This window comes from Echinops telfairi, unplaced genomic scaffold (genome assembly GCF_000313985.2).
Source record: "Echinops telfairi isolate 266 unplaced genomic scaffold, ASM31398v2 ScPeMD7_23;HRSCAF=83, whole genome shotgun sequence".
NCBI lineage: Eukaryota > Metazoa > Chordata > Mammalia > Afrosoricida > Tenrecidae > Echinops > Echinops telfairi.
In genome coordinates, this window is record NW_022103920.1 from 36,661,062 (window position 1) to 36,668,566 (window position 7,505).

Genomic DNA, 7,505 nt, shown 5'->3' on the forward strand with positions numbered 1-7,505 from the left:
TTTAAATATACTTATTTGCATAATTAAAAATAAATGAAAAGGTGCAGGTTATTGCAAATTGAAATAAAATTAGCATCATTTTTTGTCTACCTATATATAGAACTCTGCACCTAATAATGGAATATATTTTATAAATGTTTTCATAGAACTATACATATGTAAAAATTCATTGTTCTGCATCATTTTGTGTTTATTATAAAAACGTTATAGCTTAATAAAATAAATGTGAATTATATATAAGTTCCTAAGTCTTGTTTGTTTCAACAAGTATTAGAAGCACTCGCTTGTCCATGCCAGGAAATCTGGAAGACAGCTATTGGGCGAAGTGACTGGAAGAGATCGATATTTGTATCATTACAATGAAAAATGGTCAACAGAATGCTCAAACTATTGAATAGTATCATTGATAACACCTGCAAGTAAGATTTTGCTGAAGACCATCCAAAAATACCTGTAACAGTACATTGACAGGGAGCTGCCAAAATTGTACCAACGTTGGAATCAGAAGAGGACAGGGAATAAGAGATATCATTATGGATGACAGGTGGATCTTGGCTGAAAGCAAAGAATCCCAGAAAAAAAGATGTTTACTTGCATTTTATTGACTATGCAAAAGAATTCAACTGTGCGGATCATAACAAACTATGGATAACTTTGAAAAGAATGAGAATTCCAGAACACTTCATTGTTCTCATTTGGAACTTGTACTGGAGGTATTTGTGGGAAAATGAACCTGGGAATACTGTACAGGAGGACCCCAGACCTCGACGCCAACCCATTTGAGAAGGAGCATCGAGATGCGAAGCAGTCAAGTTCTGAATCAATTTTTCCATGAAGAAATAGCTGAAAACAGATTAACCTGTTCTTGACCACCAAGTTTTTACCCTAATCTTGCCTTTTTATATACAAAACATTACACAGAAATTTCAAAGTAAATAAGTTCAGAGTTAAATAATATAATTTAAATAAGAAACACAGCATTTAAAAAGTTTTTAACAACTACAGTATGACCCATACCTTTAGATTGATGAGGATCTGGATCTATGGACATGGATGTGGAGAGGAGGCTGGAGGGAGTCATTGTTTGGAAGGGGAGTCCCCTTCCAGAAAAATCAACTGGGAGCTGTTTTTCAGGAGTTTTTCCCCTTCTTTGGTTTTTTTCATTATGATCTGCCTGGCTTTCTCTTTTTAAAAAAATCTGTTTAATATGGTCAGCTGTTGGCATTTCCTTAACTGTTTTCTAAAAGCATTTACTAAATTATCAACAATATTGACAACACGGTTAACCAGTTCCTTATCACAATGATTCTTTTCAAAAACCCTTTCTTAGGACCCATGTTTTTTATCTAAAAACATTACAGAAATCCACAAAAACTAAGAAAATTATAACAAAACACTTGGAACACAGCTGCAAAGGGTTTTAATAACGCGCACTAACAATGCCAACTAAGGCCGAGTGACCGAAACACGAATTGCTTTTGCTTACAAGAATCACGTGAATTGGGTCAGATTCTGATGTTTACTTCAAGCTCTGATGCAAAATTTTCTCCACATTTCATGCCGAAACCCAATTATGTCGAGTACTGACGAGGTCAAGCACCGGGGTTCTGCGGTATTTTAAAATCAGACATTGTGTGTGTCGTGGCTGTGTGCTCTCACCATATTTATTCAATCTGTTTGCTGAGCAAATCATAGAGATGCTGGATCATATGAAGCCGGATGCTCATCAGGATTGGAGGAAGGCTTATACTGAGATATGCAAAAGACCTGACCTTGCTTGCTGAAAGCAAGGAGGACTTGAACACATGCCGCGGAGGGAGTGCAGCCTTCAGTATGGATTACAACTCCTGTGCAGAAGACCCAAATCCTCCCTAGACCAATGCGTAACATAGTGATAAATGGAGAAAATGTTGAAACTATCAAGGAGTGTGCCTAGCTTGGATTCACAATCAATGCTGATGGAAGTAGCAGTCAAGAAATCAAAAGATGCATTGCATTGGTTAAATGTATGGCACAAGACCTCTTTATAGTATTGAAAAGCAAGGATATTATGTTGAGCACTAAAGGGTACCTGGACAAAGCCATGGTATTTTCCATTGCATCATATGCATGTGAATTTTGAACACTGAATAAGGAAGACTGCAGAATGAATCCAAAATTCATCTGAATTTTGGTGCTGAAGAAGAACATTGCAAGTACTATGGGCTGCTGTAAACACCAACTGATTTGTCGTGAAAGAGCAGAGTGCTCCATAGAGGCAGAGAGTTGAAATTTTGTCTTACAAATTTTGGATGTTTATAAAGAGAGACCCGTACAAGGATAGCATGCTTGGTAAAGGACAAGGGCAGCAAGCAAGAGGAAGGCCTGCAAGCAGATGGATTGATAGGGTAGTTGCACCAGTGAGATCAAGTGGAGAAACAATGGTGAGGGTGGTGCAGGACCAGGCATTGTTTCGTTCTGTTGTGTATAAGGTCACTGTGGGCCAGAACAGACTGGTTGGTACCTAACTATAACAACAACAATAAATGCAGTCTCATCAAAAGAAAAAAAAAATCAGAATCATGCATCTTTTTTCTTCTTCTGATACCGTCTGATCACAATGTATATGTTTAGAAATGAGCAACAATTACTAGAATCAACAAAACAAAACAAAATCAAACATACAATGAAGCATTACATCCTAAATAAATCATCCTCTAGTTCCTTCTTGGTATACCGACTTGTAAGGTACATGCCAAAATAATTATTGATACTATTCCAATCATCTTATGTACTCTCCATTCACTTCCTTATGATTCATAGACATCTTTAGATAATGTGGATAATATTAAGGCACGGTATTTAGCAAGAGATTAACTCAGGAATGCTGACAGTCAGTCTTCTTTATAACCAGTGTTCTCAATGGTCTTTCTTTCACTTTTCGTTCCCTACTATTCCCAGCATGTTTTGGTAAATAGAGCCATTATATTAGGGAAACAATGGCAGGCCAAGACGAGAGTGTCACTCATGTCCATCGACAGCTTCTAGTCACCTGGCCCTCTGCCTAGTATTGATTTACCTACTTCTATATTCTTGAACAGCCTGACCCGGAGCATGTATTTGCTAAAAATTCTATGGCAGTTAGATGACCTCAGGGATTTTCACACTACCAGGTATTATGCATTACTGGGAGTCCCAGCTTTATATGACACCAGCATGACACCAGCACGCCTTCTGAGAGGGGTTGCACAGGAAATCTAGGATAAGTAAGGGCCATCCACAAATGCAGACTCTTAGCAGACCTCCCGGATGTCAAGCACAGCCTTCTCTTTCTATTTCTGGTTAAAAGCATTGAAATTTCCTAGATAAATTTCCTAGATAAATAATTCCAGAAATTAATAAGAATGATGTATAAAACTACTTAGAATAATGGCAAGTGTTTACTTTTTAATAATGTCTATTATGGTTGGGCACTTTGGTTCTTAGAGGAAAAATTAAAATATAGAAAAAACTTTACATAATAATAAATTTATATTTATAAATTTATTTTAATCAATTTATATGTATATACATACATAGCTTGACAACATTATCCAGCAAGTGAAGTAAAAGGTATAATTCTTAGACCGAGTCCAAAGCCAGAATGTGTGGGGTTTATGTGCACTTCTCTTGCTTCATCGCCATCTACATATAATTCTAATCATTTATTATTTTGAGTCATCTGGAAATTTTGTTATGAACTAAAAGTCAAAATATCTAATTTGATCTATAAAATAAGCAGAATGTATTTCTATTGGAAGGGTGGAGTCCTCTTTAAAATATTTTTTAAATGCAAATTTTATGGGAAAAAATTTTTGTTCTACAAATTGGCATGCTTCTTAAAATATTGTACCAATGCATCAATGTTAACAAAAATATTAGGTAGGGAAAAATAAATTCAAATTTTTAATGAAATGGTGGATGAATGCTATTTCTACCACATCCTCTTCTGAGGGCATGGCATAAAAACAATTTTATTTTGAAGCAGCTTAAAACAGAAAAGAGACAAGAAACAGAAGAAAGAAAAGTAGAAATTTTTCCACTACAATGACACTTGGAGATTGACATGATGTTAATTACATCCATCCCAGGAAATGTGTTGGGATGCCTGCTCAATGTCCAGTCATTTAATCTCCACAATACCAAACCCTCCCCGAGCAAGTAGAAGAAATCTATATCACCGTAAGACTAATATTCCAAGTCAGATAAAAATGTTTGAACTCTTGAGAAGGTAGGAAAACCAAAATACATCCCAGCGCATGTATCTCTTAGGATTCTGGGAGAGACAATATGGACGCACAGCTCCAAACTCAGAATTCATTATGCCTAATGAAGAGCAGAATGAGGACGAATATGGCCATTTTTTTCTTTCCGCTTCTGAAGATGCTGTATCAGAACCAGTTTCAGAACTATCATCCTCGGCTGTCTTAAAAAACTGGACTGGCCCATACAGAATTATTTAACTATATTCCTCAAAAAGTTGGTAAAGCGCCAAAATCTGCATGCAGTGTGTATGTAAGCCAACTTCACGGTGTTTGTGCTGTGAAAACTAAAGTTTTCAGAAGTTTGTCCAAAACAAGATAAAAATCTTGCCAGTAGGGCCTGTGGTTAGTCCATATGTGTTCAATGTGTCTGACAGGATCAAGCAGGCTTTCCTTATTGAGAAACAGCGTAGCATTGTGAAAGTGTTAAAGGCACAAAATCCATCAGAAAGCTATTGTTTTTTTAAGACACTTAAAAAAATTCAATAAGCAAAAGAGGATTATGGTAAATGATACATGCCACATCTGATTGTTGACTCGTTTAGAAAAACCACAACAGCATGACTACAGTCTTTCTCTTTTTAATTTAGATTCATTTAACTCATATATCATACAATTCAATAGTTCAATGACATCAAGAAGAGGTGTACAATCATCATCACAGAGCATTTTTTTCATTCTGTACTGATCATTATTTGTGAGGGAAACCAGTCCCTAACAAATCATCCTGGATTCGGTAGGCACAATTGTACAACTATAATATATAACGTCATAGAAAATAAGAGATAGAAGAGAGAGAGTAAAATAAAGGAGTCAGACACATTTCATGGTAGCATGCTCACCTCAGCCCTTCTTGGTGGTCCACATGGGGATGTGGGAGGACAAGAGGGCAGGAGAGAGAGGGGGAGGGAGCAGGGAAGGAGGGAAGGAGAGAGAGAAAAGGAGGACCCGAGGAAAGAGCAATTTATTTCTAACCAAGGTTTGTATATCTTTTGGGGACATGCAAGGCCCCTAATTACAGGTAACCACATACATCACAGGAAGGGGTTGTACTATAGGCAATAGAGCAATGGGGGGTTTACAGGCAGTAGGAAGAGGAGGGATTAGTGGTACACATGTGACAAGATGGGTGGATCCTAGATTCAAGATGGCAACCTAACCTTGGTTGCCATAGAGCTGGTTTGACCACTTCTGAGCTGTCCATCAGGAAAGCAATCCACTGTCCCTAACAACAGGGAGTGAGCCCCACCTAATGACAGACAATAGGGTCTGCTTGCTCTGGATGGCTGATGCCTTCAGGGAGATAACTTGACAATCATTTACCATCAGTTGTAAGCAGTGTCCTAAGTCTAACATACATTTGGGGGAGACAAGCTATTAGCTCTCCATTTCCCCTCACTCTGCCCTGTCATCCCCCAAAGAACCATTAACCCATTTACTAACTCTATATATGTACCTATCCTGGATTTCATACACAGAACATTAAAAGCAAACAAAAACTAATAAGAATAACAAATAAAAACCTCAATTGAAAAGAAAGGAAATATTACGAGAACAAATTTAAATGGCTCATAAGGAAGATAACATGATAGGGTGCTAAATTTTAACCTAACTTCATCTGCAACAATTCACTTTCGGACTGTTAGCAAGGTTATTCACATCCCTGGTTCATGGTCAGAGGAAATTCCCCAGGGGCTTAAGCCATGTGTATTTCCCCTTCACTTTTTTTTTTTAACTGAAACTATTTTCAAATGGGTCAAAAGGGAGATCAAATGATGAAATATTATATTTTAGCCCAACTATGTCTGCCACCATCCACTTTACAATGCTCTCTCTGATAACAGGGTTATTCACCCCTTAACTATCATCTGAGGGCATTCACTGGAGACTAAATCCATGTGTGGACTCTACAAATGGATTTTGGGCTTCCACTGTCATCCATAACCTCATACAAACCAGATGTTTGTGTTAATTCTGTTTCTTCCTTTAGATTTGGATTATGTTATTTTCAATCCTTAGATCACACAGGCTGGTGTGCTTCTTTCATGTGGACTCAGTTGAGGCCTCCTTTAAATGCCTGCTTTTTTGAAAACAAGCCTGTAAGACCCCAGACACTGTTCTTTTTGAAAGCCAGGCACTATCTAGTTTCTTCACCACACTTAGCTATTGCACCCATATTTTCTGTGATCACTTCATGAGCATCAAGCAGGACCAGGTCATAAGAAATAATTATTCTTGGATTGGGGCAAGAAGGATGTGTAAACCCAAAACACATTCATTTATCTATGATTTATTTATGTCTCCAGTTCACCTTAGAGACATCATTGTCACCTTACCTTAGAGAACCTTATCAATTTCTCCCTTGCAGCATCACTTTCATTGCCATCGAGTCAATGGCAACTTAAATTGACCCTGTAGGGCCAGGCAGAACTGCCCCTGTGAGTCTCTGACCCTGAAAATCTCTAGAGAGCCTCAGCCCTCCCTTGTAGAGCTGTCTGATGGTTTTGAACTTCTGACCTTGTGATTAGCAACCAGTGCATAACCAATATGCATTGATCGTTTCACCAATGGTATACAATTTAAAGCATTGCAAAGTCCCCGAGGAATTCTAAAAATAGACTTCACACTTGAGGGACCAGACTTGGCACTGCATCAGACCAGAACAGAAACCTTCATAAGGGTCAGCAGACAGACTGGAAACTATTCATAGACTAATTTTTTTCTTTGTTTTTCATGTCTATCTATATAAGATAAGCAGGATAAACAATCCCAAGGAGAAAACAATGGGTAGAGGAGGAGGTGGGGAAAAGGGAAGGGGGAGCCAACAACCCCAGGGACAAGGGAACAACAAGAAATCTAAAATCGATAGTGAGGAGGGCATAGAATGCCTGGTGGGGTTTCATCAAGTGCAATGTAGCCTAGAAGGATGGTGTGTGCCTAGAAAGCACAGAATCTAAATTCCCAGGAGTCTGTGGAGCAAGGACTGGTTCGTCAAAGGCTACATAGATATTAGGCCAAAAATGTCTAATTAGGAACCTAGTACCAGATATATTCTCCCCTACAGTGCCACATAAGTATTGTTAAGGCTTTTTTAGTCCCCATTGGGAGGTTTACTCCTCCCCACTCTCCTACCAACAGAGATGTAATTGCCTTCTCTGAGACACACATGCCCTCTCCTTCCATCTTGACTTGAATTTGCAGTATGATTCTGCCTCCTTATCGTTC